General features: G+C 39.9%; 1 protein-coding gene across 6 annotated transcripts in view; it reads left to right on the top strand.

The window, feature by feature from the left end:
- The first annotated feature begins 970 nt into the window (after positions 1–970).
- LOC127067497 (discoidin domain-containing receptor 2-like) overlaps positions 971–21,898 on the top strand; it is an 80,053-nt gene continuing 59,125 nt past the window's right edge. For all 6 annotated transcript variants that reach the window (XR_007782637.1, XM_051002491.1, XM_051002492.1 and 3 more), the window contains exon 1: positions 971–1,494. The gene's annotated coding sequence lies outside the window, so the exon portion shown is untranslated. The remainder of the gene's footprint in view (positions 1,495–21,898) is intronic.

Raw genomic sequence — 21,898 nt, 5'->3', positions numbered from 1 at the left:
ACGAATGTCGATTCTTAGAATTTATAATCGCGCTATTAAAGTTGATTACAATTAATTAATTATTTTAAAAGTTTTTGAGATATTTTGAAAAATATTTTTGATTAAATATATAAATATTTGAAAAATTTGCATAACCTCAGAAAGCGTTCTCAAAATTCGAAGGAGCGAAAGAAGGTGGGAGAGGTTCGTCTCGTGCCAGCGGTCGCTTAATTAAGCGGGCGCGCGTATACGCTCTCCTGGGGTGGAAAAAAGATCAATAAAATCCCTAGTCTACGGGCGACCGCATTCATCGGCCACCCCATTTCTACAACATATTTTGCAACCTCACCCCATTTCGGGCCGAGCTTCTCCCTCGTCGCCTCTTCCCCATTCCCTTTCTATACGTCCTGTGCCCACGTGCTCACTTCCACCCCTCTATTCTCGGACGGACAGTTGGAGAAACGTTGAGTAGAGGGGATGATGCTGTGCGAGTGTCGTTTGCCGATGCCAGAGAAAGATAAAAACTAAAGTAAAAAAAGAGTAACCGAGGGGAGAGGAGTGAAAGAGAGAAACGAAAGCTTATTAATCGGTATGGAATAAAATTAATAAACGGGTAATAAATAATAATAAAATAATATTTTGTATAATAATTATTGACGATCATGGTAATAACAATAATAATAACAATAACAATAATAACAATGATAATAATAAAATATGTAAAATATAACGAGTAAAAGTAACAGAATTTACGATCACAGTGCATTAATATTGTTTAAAAAATGTTTCGATTATATTTATTTTTCTAGATTAATAAAGCACGCGATGAAATTGGTGTGTCCGCGTGTATGCGTGCGTTAAAGAGAGAAAAAGAGAAGGTCTCGTGCCAGAGAGTGAGGTTTGCTCCCCTCTACTGGCGTTATCCCTACTCCTCACGGCACGAGTCTCTCCTCCGAGGTCGCTTCGACCAACCGGAGATTCTCGACGGACTGTCAGTTAGTGCCGTGGCGCCGTGACGGTATGGTGACCTTTTGCGTGTTGTTCTTTGCAATCTTTCTTCTTCCATCGCGTTGATCATCGATCTCGTGCCGTCGCGCCGAAAAAATTTTCGAAAAAAAAAATCGGTGGAAGGGGAAACGGACAGCTGCTCGGAGAAAAAAAAGATAAAAAAAAGAAAACAAACAAATAACAAGCAAGATTATCGTACTGTGATTTATTTTTCTATCAATTTTTGCACCTACTTATGGAGAACAAGCTAGTACTGTGCAGTTATCTTTTTTGGAAAAACTTTAACCAGTGTATAATAAAAAATAATTGTGATTAGCGTAAGTGTTTTATTCTACTTGCAGAAAGTGAATTTTTTTTACATTACATCGAACAAAAGAGAGAAAGTAAAAAAAAAAGAAACAAATAAAAAGAAAACGCTCGTGTGTTCCGATGATCTACGAGTTCGTGTCCGATCGTGTGTGTTACGGGTGCTTTTGCTGACGGCTCATGTGGATAACAGTTAACAAGGTGAGCATACAGAATTGCGTTATAAACGAAAGTGCTACGAGTGATAATTGGAGAAATACTCTTAGAATTGTTTAAGCCTTCGTTTTTATTATCTTTCATAGTGATTACTTTTTGGGGTGGGAAATACGATGAAAGTTATTTCTTCTTCCTATTAACGAGTTTGCAAAAAATTCAGTCTACGATGCTGAAATCCTTCCTCATAAATTCGCACAACCCCAGTTATAAAATAGTATCCCCTTAATCCTCTGACTCTGAAATTCGTCGAAAGTGCTACGAAATAACCAAACGTATATCTTAATCCTCCGATGAAGAAGAGATCGTTCTGATAAAGCGACGATTTTATGAGTTGGGTAACGTCAAAGTATCCTACGAGTCACCCTTCCTGGCAGAAGGTGATTGAGGAGAGACGGAAGAAGAAAGTCGGAAAAAAGAAGGAAAGGGAAATGGAGTTTGTTTGGAAAGGCCAGTCGAGGTGATGTCCCAGAGGGATCGTAGAGGGAGAAGCACGTTGGCGATTAGTAGTTGGGATCTGTTCCTAAGACTTGCTAATTTCCTGCTACTAGAGGAATCGGTGAGGTCATGTGGAAAAGGAAGAGGCCATCTATTAGTGAGAAACGAGCTGTAGGACATTACGTGTATACCCTCCTTTAAATCTTTCTCCCCTAAAGATGAATATTATTCTTGCTTTCCCGCGGAAGTATAGGTATACGGCCAGACGGGCAAAATAACGCAACAGGCAATGACGAATGCGAAACGGAAAAGGAAGAGCGAACGAGAGAGAAAGAGATAGAGCGTGGTGAGAACTGGAAATGCTCCAAGCGTATCTCCGGATGTGAGTCTGACGATTTTCTAGGACGATAGACGTGATAGTGGTACTCGAGAAGAGAACCTTTGAATTTTCCTTGAGTTTCTTCATGGCCCTGGTCTGGGTCGCACGGCTAAACGGATTACTTCGTTTGACATTCCGAGTGATCTTTTTTACTTCACTCGGACGACTCCTTGGGATAATCCAAAGAAACTCATTGGATTAGTATCTTTAAGTTACCCTAGAATTTCCTAGTATCCATTTCAACTAGACTAAGTGCTCGGAATAAGACGCAAAGTGAAGTAAGAATAGATGTATTGATATTATCTCGTAGAAAAATCTTACGTAAACAAATAAATAATATAAGCGAATAGCTTTTAACAACGTTATAACGCGGCGTTTCCTTTTGATAAATCGGGGTGGTCCGGTCGCAAATACGGTCCATGACATATTCGTTATTTCGGATAGGATACGCGAGCGACAGGAAAAGTAGATCCTGAATATTGATGAAAATATCATGAATATATTCATAAGTCTAACAGTTTATTTCCGTGGTAGGAAGAACAATCCTTTTCTCGTGTAGATTCTTTTTTTTTATAGGGAAAGGATACTTCCCTCTTTTATTTTTCTTTTTGAAAGGTAAATTTAAGCGAGTTAATCATCACGATGAGCTAGCTATTCGTTATCCAACGAAGTGGTAGGTGGAAGATCGTGATCCACCGCTTAGTCGCAAATTGATCCAAGAAAGAGAGTCAATGCGATACTCATCTCGATTACGAGCGAATATTCTTCGAGAGATTCTTCACTCTCGGTTCCGTATAATATCTTCATTATGAAAGAAAGACGGTGTACGAGTTTTACGACGTCTCTTGGACTCGCAGTCCCCATCAGAAAGTCTTACCTGCCTGAGGACTGGCCCGTCGAAAGACTGCCGTCGTAAATTATCGTCTAGTTATTATTAATCCGCGCAACGACGAGCGAGTCCTCGCGAACGATCCTTTATAGCCCCTCGACGATCTCTTACCCTTCTCTTTCCTTCTTTTTTTTCCTTTCTTTTTCCTCTCTTTCTCACGTAGTTGAAACTCATCGAGAATGGAGAAAGGAATTAGAGAGAAAGAGAGAGAGAAGAGAGAGAGAGTGAGAGTAAGCGGAAGTGCCGAATTATTCCATAAGTGCCATCAATTTTTTTCTTTCTCTTTATACGAATCGTGTAATGAAATAATGAAAAGTAACAGTTAAAAAGATCGTCGTGCAAAGTGAAAAAATATAAAGAAATTGTATGAATTATTAATTAATTGAATAGATTAGTATGATTGTTGTCAATAATTTTGTCAATAATTGTCAATAAGTTGTCAATAATTTTTTCTTTTGTAAGTAATTGTAATTTCATTCTACAATTATCCGTTATTGATTATTGATTGTACATTATTTCTTTGCATTTATTTTCTCGCTAATTTTTAATTATTCTTGCTTTATGATCAAGATTCCTTTGTATCATCTCTCTCTCTCTCTCTTTCTTTTTCTCTTTCTCCCTCCTCATTTTCTTCCCCTACCTATTGCATCAAATTCCAACAATATCCTCATACGAATAATAAATAGGTATCATCATTCCCGCGTAGGCGTACGATGTCATCGAAGTAATCGAAATATTAATTATTCGTTTGCATAATTAACGCGGACGCAATAAAGCGAGCTCTACTCCCATATGCCATCGAAGATTAACGGCAGCGCGACCGAACGTAGATCGCTGATGTTCATTTTGAATATTAACTTCTCGGAAATGAACGTGTGCGTGGGGATGGAGTCGAATAGAAACGCTGAAGTTTAACGTGACCGACACCGAACCACGCTTTCACAAAGGGACCGAACACATTTCTCATGCGAACCGATCCCATTGTCAGTCATTTCGTTCGCTGTTTTACGATCTTTAGCACGTCTAAGGATTTGAGAATATTCGTAAGATGGGAATATTAATTATTCTTTCTTTATATTGGTTTTTATTTATATATCCATTTACTTATTTTTTTTTTCTTTTTTAATATCTATACCTACTACTTTGTATGTTTACATTTTTTAAAATTTCGATGGACGAAGATAAGAAAAGTATATCGATATTTCTTTAACATTATTACACGTTCTATCTTTATGCCAGAAAATCCTTGACATCGAATTTTGGACTCCCCTTCGAGTGTCGTTTATCCACGCTCTTTCAAAACACGAAAACGAAACAGCGGGTGTCCGAGTACCGGCACGATGACAACTCGACGTCAACGAAAGAGAGAAAGAGAGAAAGAGAGAATGAGAGAGGATACATCGGTCTCTACTGCCGACGAATTCAAAGTCAGTGGGTATCTCACTGCACCTGATCGCCGGACATCCATCTCTACCCCTTGGCTATCCTTTTCTTCAAAAGGTGTAGAAACTCTGTGGGAAGCTTACCGCTTTTCTACCCTGCACCAGACATGCTTCACTGCGCATGACCGAAAAGTAATGGCTTTCTAATTGCTCCGTGTGGACAAGACGATCTGGTCAGGTACATGTCGAGTGTTATTTACCGCGCGCGACAGTATAGGAGTATTAAGAAAAAAAAAAAAAAAAAAAAAAACAGGAATATTACTCGAAGAAAAACTATAATGTAGATACTTGTATAGTTAATGTGAGATTGTTGAAAGAGTACTCATTATTGTGTCAGATTTTTTTTTCCTCAAAAGACAAGTTAGCGAGCAATATTGCGAATAAAGAAAAATATAAGATTAAAGTCAGATAAATGAGAAAGATAATTGCAATGGGCATAGAGAAACGAATGATATTAATTGGGTTTTATTGTCGTCAAATTATTGATTACTCATCGTTATCTAATTTTCATTATCTCTGTATAGGTCCGCCATACGACATTCCATACAATAGCTAACATAAATAAATAACTCATTTCGTAATAAGATATCGAAAGATTAAAATCACTTTTATAATTTTTAACAGGTGCATTGGACATGCATGAGTTAATCGGTTTCCGGCTAGGTAATAAGCACCTTCACTTTCAAACTTCTAACTGGCATAAACAGCTGACGAGCTCGTTCGAGCTATTAAACGTATGAATCGTCGATATTTTATTTGAAAAGAAGATCGAAATAAAGAAAAAGAAACCAATTTCTCTTGACGTAATTCAACGTGAAAAAAGATTAGATCGAGATAACTCGGTAGAGTTCATAATAACGTAGGAAAATGATGAAGTCGAGTTAACCATAGGATAATAAGGGAAATGGTTAACGAGGGGTTCGTTAGCGTCAAGGAAAAGGTCATTGGTATGAGAATAAAAATCCAGTTCTCGCGAAAAATAGAAGCGCCATGTTATACGTGATAGTTTTCCGTGTATGTTCGTACGCGTTTATGGCTGTGTAAGTGTGCATCGTGCGAACGCAGCGACTCGGAAAATTACGACGTCAAAGAGTAGATCTTACGCTTAGGATCCTTTCCCTTTAATAACAAACGACGCTATAGTGACGACGACGCTTCGAGATCGCTTATTATCTTTCTCTCACTCATTCTCTTATTCTCTCATGGATAACGTGTAGCACCATCCAATATTTTTTTTTCTTTCTTTTTTACCACGATTCACGGTTAAAATCCCCGGGCAATAATGATCAAGCTCTCCCTTCTCCTCCCGCCTTCTCCCCTGCTACTATTCAACATCACCATCATGAAGTTCGGATAATTGATAGAATCGGGAAGGGGGATGAAGCCGGTAATTGTTTTGTGAATCCCAATAAATTCGATATTCAAGCGTTCGTTCAATAAAAGCATACCTGAAAGTGGTTTGATTTTCTGTAATTGGTGGTCCCTCACTTCACTTCCGCTTTTCCAAGTCAGTTTTGATATCGGTTAAAAAAGCAAATTGAAAGATTGAAAAGGACCTTTGAGTGGAACGTCCATTTAAATCTGGCATTTTTATCTGACTATTATTTTTTAACAGAAAGGAATACATTTTTCTCTGTATCGTTTCTAACAAAAAGATTTTATTGGAACTCCTATTAAAGAGCAAACGGCTTGTATTAATTATCATATTCAAAGTTCTTGAGAGAAGATAACGGTTAGACTCTATGAGAGCTCCTCATTGATGTCTTTTCATTAGGTGTATACATATTTATATGATATAGCATATATCCTTAGGTTTCAAATCATAAATGTCAAGGAAACAAGAATATATTCTTCCTTTTATTCCAACCTCATCGATTTTTGTCCCTTCTTTTTTCGCTCGAACTCTTTTCGTCTTCCTTCTCTCGACACAAGCAAGTCTGCGAAAATAAAATATGCGGGAGGACATAATGCTACCTCCTTAGGGATACACCTGACATGGGAGAGTCGCGAGAACCCTGTACCGAATATATCCACCCTCGAGGATAAGCGGTCTCGCCCATAATTCATTCTAAATACTCGTATGCTAATAACGGCGCTACGTTGCAACAGAAATTTACTATTCCCCAGGTGTTCCTCTTGCTCTCTTCCCTTTCGTTGTTGTAGTCCCTCTCTTTTACTTTCCCCGTATCTCTTTTTTCTCTTTTTTTAACATCCTCTTCGACTTGCACCATTTCTCTCCTATCAACTATAAATGTATCCATTTTTACACTAATCTTTTCTAATTAATATCTTATTCGTTCGATTCGCCCATTATGGATCAATTCTTCACATTCATTATTTTCTGTTAAAGGAAATTATTAATTACGAGATTTGTATGACTAATTCATTGTATATTACGAATAACGAGGTTGTTCTTTATATGTCCAAGGTTTATTCTTTCTTGAATTTTGTTTGAATTTTTCTTCTGCGACAAACTTCCTGGGAATGGACCACCGGTAGGCGATTGTACCTTTCCTTCTTTTATTCTTTCTTCTTTCGGCACAAGAAAAAGGGAGTCGAGGTACTAGGGCGATGAGAACTGTTGCAAAGTGGAGATGATATATCAACAGGCAGGTCGAGATGACGACCCGCTGTGCCGCGGTTACCTGCTCCGTAGTCTCACCCAAAGCACAGGAATATTTTTCAACGTTTTCGATGTTCGTTCTTCGGTTCCCTCTCATGCTCTCAAGCCGAGCATGATTATTCATATTTCTAACGTCGTGAAATGTTGGAGTATTAATCGAACGCGTTCCGCTAGCTTTCACGAAGTAAGAGGATATTATTGCGAAATTTATTTGGAATTCTTTTCCTTCTTTTTTGTTTTTGTGTTTTTTCTTTTTTGTCTTTCTCTCGTTTTTTTTTTTACTTTTTCGTTGAATATTCATACGTTCCGAAGTCAATGGGAATTCACGTGGGATGAGAGGAATGAAAAATATATTCTCGAAACTACTCGGAATGACAGGTAACATGCAAATCGATGTTTTTATTTTAACAAAGATCATATTTTAGAGAACTGGTATTATTCGGATGAAAGTTAATCGACAGCAATATATCTGGAAATTTTTTAATATTCCTAATATTCCAACGCGAAATCAATGATCGAGCATTTTAAAAAGATTATTCGTGGACTCGTGACGATACACGTTATAACAAGGGAAAGTCATTTCGCGAAATCAATTAGAAAATTTTGATTTGTCCGTCGAAAACCGAGTAAGTTATCGAGCACGTAATCATGACCGAACGTGTTGCCGTGGCCACGAAATAATAATCACTTTGAAAATTGCGGAAAGCTTTTAGCAACGTTCCCCCTTCTCTCCCATTATTGTTATCCAAGTTCGAGAGAACCAAAGAGAGTAAGGAAATAAATTGATCGTGAAACGTACGAGCTCTCGGGAACAGATCTCATTCGTGGCGTTTTAACGTAAACGATCTCACGGGTCTCGAGTCAAGAGAAAGAAAGGATTTCGTTCGACCGTTCGAAAATCAGATAAAACATTGAGTTTGATACCCGCATGCAATAGCGATCTCGATCTTAACGTTTCTTACATAGGACTGGTAGGAGGAAGAGAGAAAGAGACAAAGAGACAAAGGTATCAAAATTGGATCTTTCGATTCTATCTGTTTCTTTCTGGTTTTTTTGCTCTTCCTGTTTCTCCAGAAAAAAAACTAAAGGACAAAAATAGAGAAAAAAAAATTGGTGGCAATACGATCGCAACCGCAGGATTTAACCAGACTCTTTCTCTTCTTCTTGTTACGTTCCCCGTTCTCTCCCCTCTTCTTCTCCAATCTCCGCCCTCCCACCCTCCTCCTCGCCACGCTTTGAATGTCACACTAACGAGTTCGGCCGGTAAATTATTTTGTAAAGGGGCGTTTTACACGCCTCAGCATGGCACACGAGTTATAATTTCCGCAATGGCGACTTTATAGAACTGGTCGGTCTCTTGCTTCGGTAACGCAAATACGCACTCTAAACGTTAGCCGTAAACCGTAATCAATTCCGCGTTTGGTGTCGTATAAGCACCGAACGGCTTAAGAGACGAGGAAAAAGAAGATGGAACTCGGGTCGTGAGCCTTTTGAAATACCACAGATTGGCTTCGAGTGTAAAACTTCTGCATATGTGATGTATTTTTATGAAACAGGATTTATAATTAAGCGTATAATTTGTTGGTTAGAAACTCGAGCGAGGTAACTCGGGTAAGTTAATCAAAGGTACATTGTATGAACTTTGATGAATTTGTTCGGGCCTAACAAACTGTTCGTTTCAAATATATAACATATCGAAGTAATATATAAAATTTTCTTCATTTCGACTTTTACAAAAGAATGAATTGAATATCCATCGTAATCTGTAACTGAAACAATTCAGGTTGGCTTTTTTCCCTTGGATTCACCAAAACGCGATGGATTAATTTAAAGGAAGACGAGACAAGGAGGATCATTTAACGAGCCGCGAACCCGTTCTTCTTTCCGACGAATGCTGAACGACTCGTCGCTCTCATCTTTGCTCGTTCTGTCTCTTCTTCGGTTGGAAAGGCAATTAGCAGCGACGCTCAAGCGGCATCTTTGATCGTACTTTATCGTTCAAAGAGGAGACAGTCGTGGATTCATTAATTCAATATCAACGGAGTCGCTCTCGCGGAGTTTACGTGTGCCTTAATGGAACGTAAATCGCGTGAACGATTAATAAAGGCTGGTGTAGCGAATTAATGGTGCCGAACGCGCGAAATGTATTTTCTCGCTTTAACGAGCACGACGATCGAAGTAAGTACGTATCGTGTACACCTTCCCGGTGTTTGAAGCTGCCCGCGCATCTGCGATTTAACGTTATATCGTAACATGTTCGCGATACATCAGCATCTTTTGTTATAACTTATAGCTGATATTTTTTTTTCGATTGCCAGATAATCCAGCTTGAAAGTAAAAAAAGAAAGTATTACCTTCATTAACTTTAAGTACAAGTTTAGATCAAGATATTAAGTCGCGTTAACAGCATATATTCGAACATATAAAAAAAGAGTTGTCCAATTAACTTCTTACGTCTGAATCTTAAGGTTACAAGTATTAAGTCTTCACTGAGAGAAAAGTTGGAGAGAGAGAGAGAGAGATAACACGTTCGATGTAGTATGTCGTTACATTTGATAAGGGGATGGAAATAACAGGAGTGAGGTTAATTAGTGTGACGGCGAGGGGGCAAATTGGAATGTCGGAGTCTGAGAGAGGATAAGAAAAAGAAAGAGTTGAAGACAAAAAGGGAAAAAAGAAAGAAGGGAGGAAAGAAAGAGGAGTCCTTTTTTCTTTGAGAGAAGAATTAGCATGCAGGAGCCAACGTCCGGTCGTATACGCCGCGTGCGTTAAGTAAAACATTGAGGAGGATGAAGAGGAGTAAGAGGTAAAGGGAAGGTCAGTCGCGTGGCGGTACGTTCACCAACTTCGAAACGGTAGAAAGAGAGGAGAATGGGCTTCCAACACGAAGCAATAGTTACCCTTTAATGCATGCGGGTGTCCTTTGTGCCTTTGGCTACTGTCCTCTTCCATCTCTCTCATTCTGGTTACACCTCAAATCCTTGGACCCTTTTCGTATTGGTGTCTCTATCTAGGGATGGCTCCTCTCACATACAAAAATACAAAGTAGAGGGACGTCCAGGCTACGCGTGCCGATTCCTACACCAAAAAAGAGAGAAAGAGAATGTACGTGTGTGTACGTGTGTACGTGTGTCAAAGTAGTAGAGAATATTGTACAGAGAGGGGAGAAGGATCCCAGGTATCGTCTACGGACTTCGTCGTAGGAGGTGGAAACCACCGTCATGACAAACGCCATGTAACGATGGACACAGAAGAGCCACCCTTCATTTCGTATTCCATTTCACTCTCCTATTCTCTTTTACCTCGCTCATCGTCCTTTGTTCGAATTTCCTATAGCGGTGCTAGCCTTACCACTTTTATTTCACTAAAACTTTTTTTCTTATTTCGATGTTAAAGCGTAGATTAATGATGGCCATCGTCCCTTTTCTTTTTCTTTTTTTTTCCCCCTTATGCTCATACGTATCGTACTAGTTTCTCGTGGCTAAAAGATTTGATAGGTTAGTCAATTTACATAGTGGCAAGAACTATGTGTGAACAGGGTACTTCAATTTGAGTTCTCATACGCGTGTAGAGTAGATAGGTTAATTTAATTCTCTCGTAGGATACTCGTATCACAGTGGAATTAACCGACGAATCTTCGAAATTGCGTTCACTTGCGAAGAATCTGCTCCCCAACAGGAGCGTGAAACATCACCGCTTTTTCCTCGAGGACAATGAATTATTTCGTCGGGGCGAACGTTTTCATTCGCTTCTCGTGCGTTCAGCGAGGCAAGAGGAAACGGTCGAGGCACGGAGAGAAAGAGATAGGGAGGATGAGAAAGACGAGAGGAGGAGAGAACATACACCATACCCTTTCAACTCCGGATTTTACTCGGAGGTCGCGCTGAAATCGTCGCTTAGTCGGACAGTTTTATCTTGCGGTTCAACCGGACGACTCCCTTTCTCGAGCTTATTTCTCCCCATTATGCGCTTTGCAGGATAGTGAAAGAGGGTCTAGTAGGTTGTAGAGTACTCGAAAATTGCTAATACTACTTGTTCTTCCGTGGTCTAGTCCTTTCCTTTGAAACAAGATTTACAATTATTGCTTTGTCGTTAATCGAGATAGGAAGATATTAATATCTGTGATAAATAATATAAGATAGGAAATGATCGTAAAATAGTTTTTTCGGTTTACAATACTGTTTTGTGCAAAGTGAATGTGGAATGGGGTAGGGAAGGTGAAAGAAATCAATCAACGAACTGCTTACGAATTCAATTACGTCAGCTTATAGACTCACTATCTTTCTTCGTCTCTTTCTTTTTTACATCCATCAAGGAAGATTAAAAAGATAAAAAGTACTTCTCTGTTTTTCTTTCTCCTTTTCTCGTGCTTTCTGAGCCGTACACGACGTTTCGGAAATCGATAGCTTACGACGAACGACGGCTTACCTGATGTGAAACTTTCAAGATCACGAAGCATTTGCAAAACGTTCAAGCGTTTGGGTACGATAAAGCGCTTGAAAGCAACGTCGTCGCCGTTTCGAAAGAGTCGCTCGATCGGAAGTAATCGACGCGACGTATCGATCCGATTTTCTACGACTTTTGTCAAGCTGCGCGTGCAGTAAATTGGCCGACGTACTGCGACGAGTAGTACGATTTCAGGGCCATTGTTTTACGAGTAATTAACGTTCCCTCCGGCGTATCGACGACGAATTCGCTTGCCGGATTGAACTCGATTGTAAACCGAGCGGATTATTCGTTTATGTTTTGCTAAGAACAACCAGGGATCTATTTCCTTTTACAACATCGGCTAATTAACGCGGTGTGTTCGATAGGAAAATTGAATTATTTCATAGCCCGCGTGTCAGTGAATGGATTAATTAGCTGAGAAAAAAGAATTTTCGAAAGAACTAACAATGTGATATAGATCGTTAGCGATCCGTCGTCATGATTAGTCCCGTCAATCCTTGATGTTCGGATAAGTTACCTATGAGTCAATCAATAGTAATTGCTTTTCCAGTTCGAAAATTCCTTATTCAGATGAAAACTTGACTCTTGACTCTTCGATGTTAATTCCAAAGTCCGCAAGTAAATGGCACGGGTTATGGGTCAAAACGGTGAACGACCTTGATTCCTTTTTCTTTTCCAAGTCATCGGTAATCAAAGCGACAGACATTCCTAGCTATCTCCGTTGCTTTTTCATCAACTATCGAAAGTTTCGCCTGACATTATTCGGAGTCAGAATGAACGCGCTTTTACGAACAGCAGTGCCGTCCTCTTCACGCTCGATCAGTTTCTACCTTTCATCGCGATCGCAAGCTGCGGAGATAGCGAGGAAAGAGAGAAGAAAACGAAAGAGGAGGAAGCGGAAGCGGAGGAGCGTTAAGCCCTTGAAGGGGCCGGGCTACCCCTGTTCAAATAATAAGTCCGAATGGAAGTTGGATTCCAGTGCAATTGCCCGGGGCAATTTCAGCGCGACTCGCAATATCCCGGTCTTCGCTCTCTCTCTTTCTCTCTTTCTCTCTTCCTCTTTCTCTTTTTCACTCACGCACTCACTCACTCACTCACTCACTCATTCTCCCTCTCCCTTTTTTCTTTCTCTCTCTTTCTCTCTCTTTCTTTTCCTCTCTTACCAAGAATCAACGCTATGGCAAAGAACTCGAAAAGCTTTCCATTTCACTCCCTCTTTTACTCGATGTCTCTGATATCTCTCCTTTTGCCAAGCTTTCGAGATCTTTAATCGTTTTAACTGCTTTTTGCGACGACCACTGTGAGCGGTTTCGGTGAACGAAACGGAAAAGATGTGGAAGAGAAAAAGTGTATATTTCTGTTTCTCCTTACCACGACGCATTTCGTGTATAAAAAGAATCCAACGAGCGCGCACGAGAGAGAGAGAGAGAGAGAGAGAGAGAGAGAGAGAGAAAGAGAGAATGAATGGGGAGTTGTCATTGTCCGTCGTATCGCGAAAGGAAGAAGCGTGTTTTATCCCTCAACGGAAAGGACTCTGTGCAAGATCGCGTCTCGCCTTCTTTTCACTTTGCTCGAGAAAAAGGGAGAACGGTGAAGCGAGCCGCTGCTCGTTATTACACCGTGGAACCCTCTAGAAAAGCTCTTCCTAAAGTTTCTACACCCTCGTCCAGTACTCCGTGATGTCCCATTGTCTGATCGTGCCGAGCAGTGAATGGAAACGAAAAAGTCAAGAAGGAAGAGTCATCGTTGCTACTTCTAAAAGTGTTCAGCGACCTAACGCGTTGACTTTTCCGTGAATAAGTACGCGGTGCATATTTAACAGGCGTTTATTTAGGTGTCTGGGGTAAGGAAATTTTACGAAACGAATATGGTTAGATTTGACATAATAAAGATTGTACTATAACATTTTCTTTTAAGTTATAAACGTCAGGAGCAACAGACATATCCAAAGCTTTTGGACAAAAACTATATTTTATTGGTAGGTCATCGAATAGTTAAAAATATCTGTCTGGCAAATCGATAAATTTTCTTAATGTTAAAATCAATGTGCTAAAGATCGTACTAGGTGGTCGAGAAGAAAATAGAACACCTGTAAAGCTGACACAAGACGTGTTGGAGTTGATCAGCTACTCATTCTTGTACCTGTAGTCCTATCCCGGGGTGAAGAGATCAAACGGATATCTAAGATAATCCACTTACTGGAAGTAGGCAGCCTAAGGAAGTAAAAGAGGGTGAGATTGAAAGAGAGAGAAAGAGAGAGAGAGAGAGAGAGAGAGATAGAGAGATGCGGTGCGGAAGGATAATAGGGTCTCCCGCGGAGAGGGATTTGAAACGCGCAAATGGCGCTCTATGCCGAAACCCGACGAAGCGTGAGCTCGCATCGGTCGCTTGGAATAAACTGTAAGAAGTTTTTTTCCTTCTTTTCCTTCCTTCCTTTACTAACTCCACTCTTGTCTTTTTTTCTCTTCTGGCCCCTCTTCCCCCTCAGCCCCCCTAGAAAATCGTTGATGCCCAAAAGTCAGAAAGAACAGTGTGTGGGTCCAAAGGCCCCAGGGGCTTTAACAATGGCGTTGAAACGCCTCTCGATCCTACCTTTAGTCCTTTCAGCTGCGCCGAATTATAAACGAGCCAACGGTTTCCTTCGCTGCACGTAATACCTATACCACGGGAAATCTCTTTACCGTTCTTAAAGGCTGCTTATTAATTCGCAGCGTGCTTTCTTTGTCCTCCATCGAGCGCACGGACATCGGGGGATAAAGAAATGGATCCTAGTCGAGAGAGCGTGACTCAGTTATACTTGGTTATACTCGGTTATACCTACCTAGAGATCACGAGTTAGGTGGATATCGAGATAGAGGGAGGAATATTCGTGATCGAAACGATTCCACGCCGATTGGACCCGCCGTGTTTTCATATCACGAACGTGCAAGATCGCCATAACGTAGGTACCGTTCGTATCGAATCGGTTCGCTCCAAAAATCGTGATGGGATCTCTTGCGGCTAAAGAGAAATGGAAATCAGCTTGGCCGGACTTCGAGTAGAAACGATAATCATAAATAGTTATTTTAGTTACCTTATTTGTATATTAGCTAAAGAAGGGTGAGGATATATTTTCTTCTTTTCAATTTTGCATAATAATTCTTAAGGTTATCGTTCTTTCATACGAACTATTAATAATATTGATAATACTTTCTCGTTTCGAATAAATCAGTTAGAATGTCTACTTTGTTAAAGATTCTTTTTTCATATTTCTGTGATCATAAGTTAGTGCATATTGCAGGATTGCTATCAATATAAAGATCATTTCTTAGAAAGGATACAAGTTATCCCAATCCGATGTCCATCTAAATGTTCATGAGAAACAAAGAGCATGTTACTGTGTTTCCTTCAAACTAGAGATAAAAACGAACTGGAGTTTCAGTGTCTGCTCAGAAACTAAGGCAACGTGATTTCTATCGATCTAAGTATAAAGGTTTCCACTCCGCAGTTAAATTCCAGTCTTGTCTCCATACGTAGTTTAAACGATAGAAATCCAAGTTTACTTTCTCTGTCTGTCTCTCTCTCTCTCTCTCTCTCTCTCTCTCTCTCTCTCTCCCTTTCTCTTTCTTTTTCTCTTTATCTTCCATTTACGATCGTAGCATCAGTTCTCGATCGTCGTAGAAGGAAATCTTACGTTTCAAGTTAGAGTTCAAGAAAAGGATCGTTGTACAGGGCAACGATTTTATCGACAAATGTGTAACGAGGTCGAAAGAAGATACAGAAGTTTTTCTCATGGGAAATCCCTCCCTCTCTCTTCCCCTCATTTTCTCGTTCTGGTTCGAAGAGAGCTAGAGACTCTAATGCTCCCCGAAGTGTGTCTAACATCTCGAGCCAGCACTGCAAAATCGAAGGGTCCACGAAGAGATTTCCAAAGCCGCGTGTACAATTTTATGTGTATGTACGTATTAGGTGTAGATATGTGTATGTGTATGGAAGGATACGCATAGGTACTCGACTAGTAGGCATCTGCCTTTGAATAGATCCATGAAAAGCGTACCCCGTGAATCGAGTCGATATGGGATCCCTAGCCTATTATTAGAATTAAAGCGAGCGTAGCATCTAGTTCTGTCCTCGTTTAGTCCACTTTTTTTATTCTTCTTCCTGTTCATATCCTATTCGCGTATACACGACCTTCGGAATCAGTCTACAAGACACGAAGACGTACACCTTGATCCTTCAGGCTACGTTCGCCGATTGAAAATCGCTGACATAGAAAGTACCATAGAAAACAAGTTTTTCTATTTTATGAGAGCTTAACTAAAAAAAAAAAAGAAAATTGCTTGAGATATTTTTATAAATATGAAATAATGTCTTTGTTCCATGCGAGCGGCTTATCTTGATTTTTTTTGTCTATTCATAGAATCATTTGTTATTTCTTTGTTCACAGTATCAAAATTATATCGGCGATATTTGGCATCGCGTGTTGTTGTATTAAAAGAAAAAAGAAAGAATGTCTTAAACGCGGGAATAAAATTTTCCCTTTTTAAACGAAGTCATGAATAATAGCAGACTAGTTCTGGTTCAATTTTGTCGGTGCGTGATTTCGCTTGTATCGAATTGTTCTGTCAACGACGGCGAAACAAGTTGAAGCTCGTTTAAACTCGTGCGGTTGAACGCAGCTTGCGTCGAAATGACGTCGAAATTCTGAGTCCATTATCAAAGTCTGAGCGAGCCGAACCCGTATTCGATGCCGTGCGGCACAGTGTTACTCGAAAATTAACTGTGGCCTGCTTGGATGCGGTTTCACGGTAGGAATTCTATGTAAACAGCCTTCGATCCATCTCTCTACGAAGCTACAAGGAAAGAGGATGGAAGAGCGAGAGGCAATGCGTTGTTGGAGACTGACAGGGAGAGTACGAGGGACATTTGGTCGAGTCGTTAGCGGAAATTAATATTATCAGTTCGATAGGATGGTATGGGAATGTCGATTGGTATAATTTCGTCGTTGCATTTAATGAATTCTTAACGAATGGATCGATAGTTTGATTTACTTTTTTTGGATATTGTCTTTTAGAACTTTAATATCATCGTTGAAGCTCAAACAAGTAACTACAATGAATAGTTATTCTTTCATTTGTCTAGAAGTCTAACTCTTCATTCTGGACAAATTACAATACTAGTTAGTTTAACATCGAAATTATTAAAAAATTGTACTGATTTTAAAAAGAGAAATGGTGGTATTGTGAATTCAGAATGATTAGTAGTTACAGAATCGTATGGTCATAAGAAAGAAAGAATAGAAAGAAAGATGCATCAAATAGTAAAACTGATAGAACTACGTTTCTCTAACGATGATGGATGTTCCTGTTTATCACCGTCCATGGAATGACCATTATATGGAAGATGAATTATTTTACGGAAGTAGGAATGTTTCTTCCTTCTTAACGAAGTATTTTTAGCCTGAATCCCGAGTTAAGCCGACGCTTACTTTGTTTTACGTACTAACTCACGAGGAGAAAACTATTACTGTCCTCCTTCTCTCTCTCTTTCTTTCTCACTTTCTCTCTCTCTCTCTCTCTCTCTCTCTCTCTCTCCTTTCTCTCTATCTGTCTCTCATTCAACGAACCATGCAATTGCTTCACTGCTACATGCCATCAGCCTACAGATTATTGGCACTTTGATTAGTTCGAAACAACGTTACTCGGCCGCAATTTTAATAAGCTATCGCGCACTCCAATTATCCGGCGTATCGAGCTTGAAGTTATGAGCGTTGCTGGACGGCTGACAAAATCGTCGACGGAAATGAACGATATTAATACAATACCGCTAGCAGAGGGCATATGAATTGATACAGGCTAGCCACTCGACGAACCGTTCACGACATTTTGCACCCTTCCTTCTCTTCGTTCCCCTTCCCACCGGTAAGTCCCTCTATTCCAGCTTTTCGAAGGAGGGAGATGAATGTACCAGCAGGCTCGTATGTACGAGCTCGATTTCGAGTTCACAGTACTTTCTTCTTTCTTCCAACCGCGCGTCCCAGCAGCTGTCCCATTTAATAGAGCAATAAAGAAGCGAGTGTAACTTTGATTTATGCCATAGCCATTATTTAACAGTACCGAACTTTACGTCATATCGAAGCGTATGTTGCCTATAATTTCGAACCTTCGATATTCTATTTTTTTTCTTACATCCGTCGAATGACAATGCTTCCTAGCATCCCGATTCTTCCTTCTTTTTTTTATTTTTTACCTTTCTCTCTCCCTTTAGGCTTCAACCTCTCAGTGGCCTTTCATAAAACGATCGAACCATTGGGCACCGAACCGTTGGACTAACGTGCTACCGTAAAAAAGGATCGCGTACGAAATCGTCGATCATAAATATAAGAGTATAAAGGCTATGTATAAGTTGATACTTTATTCAATATATTTATGACATGGAATATATTCTAAAACTGGATAACTCCATAGACGAAGAATATTTCCAGAATATTTTCGAGTTTCTTACCATCTTGTCGAGTCAGCTCGATAGGATAAGGAATCTGTTTGCGCGATGTTTAAAGGGAAAACTCCTTTGGTGGATTTGGTGTTTCTATAAATATGTGACGAGCATTTGGTCGAGGTTTCGGTAAAAGAAGTTTGGTCTGTTAATGATCCACTTGACGGCTCCTTCACGTTTCTCGATCGTAAAGTTGGTTCGTTCGTTGGAAATAACATTTCTGAGAAAGCAAACATAATGTCATCATTGTTTAAATAAACCATCCTTAAGACAACTTATATGTAGTAACATGTAGAGAAAAGAACGGACATTAGCCAATAACGAGGAACTCTTCACCAAGCAGCTAAAATCCATCGATGAGATGAGAAACCATGTCTTATACCTGTAGATATCTAAAGTTTGAAGTACCGATTAAAGTAGCAAAAAAAAATGATTACAAGGACCTTAACGAGCTTTTAATCGATCCTCTCGATCTATTTATCGCTATTCGTTTAGTATTCTTGTATCGGTTCTTGAACGTCCTGAACGGAGAACTTTCCCTATACAGGTTGTTTTCTTCCTTCATCCGGTCTCTTTCTCTTTCTCTCTCTCTCTCTCTCTCTTTCTCTTTCTCTTTCTCTCGGCTCGTTTACACGCTGGCGCCACTCTTGGAGAGATCGCCCGAGACACGACCTACTCGTGGAAGCGCACTTGTACGTGGCTGTCTGTATGTTTGTGTGTCTTGCCAAGTGCCTCGAACTACTCGGTCAAGTGTACGTCGATGAGAGAAAGAGATAAACTCGAGAGAAGGACGAGAAGCACAAGGAACAAATCGATCACTAACACGCTATCAACGTGTATTTTAACTAGGCATACAAACGCATACACCGCAAGAATCATTTCGAATCATTAATCACGAATGAGTCGTATTTTTGACTAAGTCAAAATGTTGATAGAGTCTGAGTAGCTCGAGAAATAAATTGGCTTGGTATCATCCCCTATTTGACGTTATGTCATCACGAAATATTCCTGTTTGGTGATAGTTCGCACGATTATTGCGCCATTTGAATTCGTAATAGTCTGGTAATTTGAAGGTTTCGCTTGCTCAGCTGCAATCGATCGGAAGGGGATGATACTAGGTAGAGAATGAGGGCGGGGAGAATGTTCACGGTATACCGAAAGCATCCCTCTTTCAAGTATCTTTGTTAAAACCAAATATAGGAAATAAAACTTTGGAGAATTAATCGTTGCTTTTCTAGTCTTCGTTCCTTTAAATACTTCTTTTCTGAGCCATCGATCTTTCCTACCTGAGGTCGTTAGAACGTATCATTGTTGGACAAATTTACAAGATAAGAGGGTAAAAAAAAAACGTGCCTTCTGTTTTCCTCTGTTCACAAAGGGCACCGTATGGGCGAAATGCAAAGTGCACTTTTACAAGAGGGTCGATCATCCCTTATTATTTGCTCGCGCATTATGAGCTTTCATATAAAAAGAGACTGAGGGATGAGGAATTGAAGTAGACGTTAGTTAGGGGAGACCAGTACTCAATGATGATGGTTAATTAAACATGCATTGTGTGCGAACGAATTTAATTAGCCTTATGCGTAATCTTCGTCGACTCGCATAGGTTTCAAATGGAAATTCGAGTAGGACGGGAGGCTCTTCTGGACTAGCGTATAAACTGGACTCCATCGGTCGAGCGGTAACATTGTACTTGTTTCATTAGACGATTGTTTCCGCTGCTAAAAGCGTAGCATCGTCTGTACGAAACGTTTTGCAGCGCTTTCTATGGAAAATATCATTTCATGGGATGATTGAGCGAGACAATGAGAGAGTTGAATGAGAAAAATTTGCGCGTTCAGTGAAACGAAGCAATTTTTCGCGTTTTGAATTTGCAGAAGAAATCGATTTGATTCACGACGAAGCTTCGTGATGAACCAAAATCCATTTATTACAAACGGCAGGCATTTAACCGTACTTTTTCGATATTAAAAACATCATCGTTGTAATTATTTAACTTTTCCTATCGTTTGCTTTTACATAATAAAATAATCGAAAATCTGAACACGTATCAGTCACGCTTCCTGAGTCCGCTGTTCGTTCGCAACAATGCATTTCTATTCCCGATGACACGTGCCAACCTGCTTGAGTTTATTCCAATCGAACGCATTAAATCGCGATACAAATGGCGAAATAACATTGACGAAAGGTGAATTTCGTTGAATCCACTGGAATGCCGATTGTCAAGCCGACATTATGTCACGTCGGCGCTTTAACGTCGATTTAAACGAATTCGATTTTCGCATTCGCGTCACGTATCGGCCACGCTTCCTGACGAAAAGAAAAACGACGAAAACAAAGAAGGTAGGAAGAAAGATCTTTTTCTATATTCTTCTTTCTTTCTTTTTTTATTATTCTCCTTCTTCCTTCTCTTTTTCTTTTTCTTATAATACCATGACGTATATACGCGCACGCCGTACAGCAAGCACGTGCCGACCGTTATGACTTCCTTGGCAGCCAAATTTAATTTACAGCGCTCGCCCGCGGTGCTCAATTTTCGACTCCTCCCCTTCACTTCTCTACCCTTTCCTTCCCCTCTTCTTCTTCTTATTCTTCGTAGTAGTTGTCGTTCGCGGGAACGACTTCCTCTTTTTCGTACGTCGCCTAAGTGCCCCGTTCTTCGAATTTTTTTTGTCCCTCTGCCAAGTAGATTGCCTTTATGATCACGTCAAGAATTTGCATCCTCATCAAGAATCTTACTCCGACCAAGTGACATTGACGTTGACGAATTCGGACGTCCTGATTTTAACGAATTAATCCGTTGAAGTGATAATATAAGGATTCTAGAGTCTGATGAAGCGATAATCGGATTTACTTTATTCTCCAATTGTCTCAAGTAGACGTATTGATTGATAACATTTTTAGCTAGTTTGGTAACCTTCAAAATAGCAATAACCCAAGTTTCAGCTCTATCGCAGTGATATTTAAATGTGAACGACCGATCGCAAGATATTCATCAGTTCGGTTCGGCAAGGGGATGGTTCAGACGATCGCTCGCGTGCGTCTGGGGGCCAAGTTAGACTGTAAACGTAGCCACGGAGTCGTTCGAGCGTACCCTCGACCGGTTCCGTGTACCCAGGATCGATTTCCAATAATCGGAAAGCGAACACTGCTATCGAGGATTACTCGTGATCACTAACAGGAAAGAAGTTAGGTAAAGGAGCTAGACAACCACACTGATACGTCAATTAGTTTCTGTTTTTAATTAAGGGCAGGTACCTGCGTCAATTTATTTTGAAACCAATTTTGTTTTTGTCAAAGGTACGAATAAAAAATTCATCAAAGTCAATGATAAGAATGGAAAAAGAAAAATGAATACAATATCCTTCAATTTTCCTATCAAAGTCTGGATCATTTTAGCAAACATAAAACATTGCTACTTGTTATATTTGATATTCAACAAAACAGCGTGTACGAAGTACGTCAACAAAACAGTCGCGGTTTCATGTCACGAACGACAAGAGTCAAACGTTTGTTTATCGATGCTTGTGCAAGCACGCTTTCCCAGCCAAGTCGAAACGACTTCATTCAACCAGGCTCTGTCTAGGATAGTGTATCGTGCCCATATGTTTCGTGCACATAATGGAAATGGCCTTTCGCGTTTCTCTTCTCTCCAGCTTTATCTCTTTTTAACTCATGTTAACCATTTCGTTCTAAAT

Source organism: Vespula vulgaris, chromosome 11 (assembly GCF_905475345.1).
Source record: "Vespula vulgaris chromosome 11, iyVesVulg1.1, whole genome shotgun sequence".
In the NCBI taxonomy this organism is placed as follows: Eukaryota; Metazoa; Arthropoda; class Insecta; order Hymenoptera; family Vespidae; genus Vespula; species Vespula vulgaris.
The sequence above is the reverse complement of the archived record's forward strand: the minus strand, read 5'-3'. Positions and strand labels throughout refer to the sequence as shown.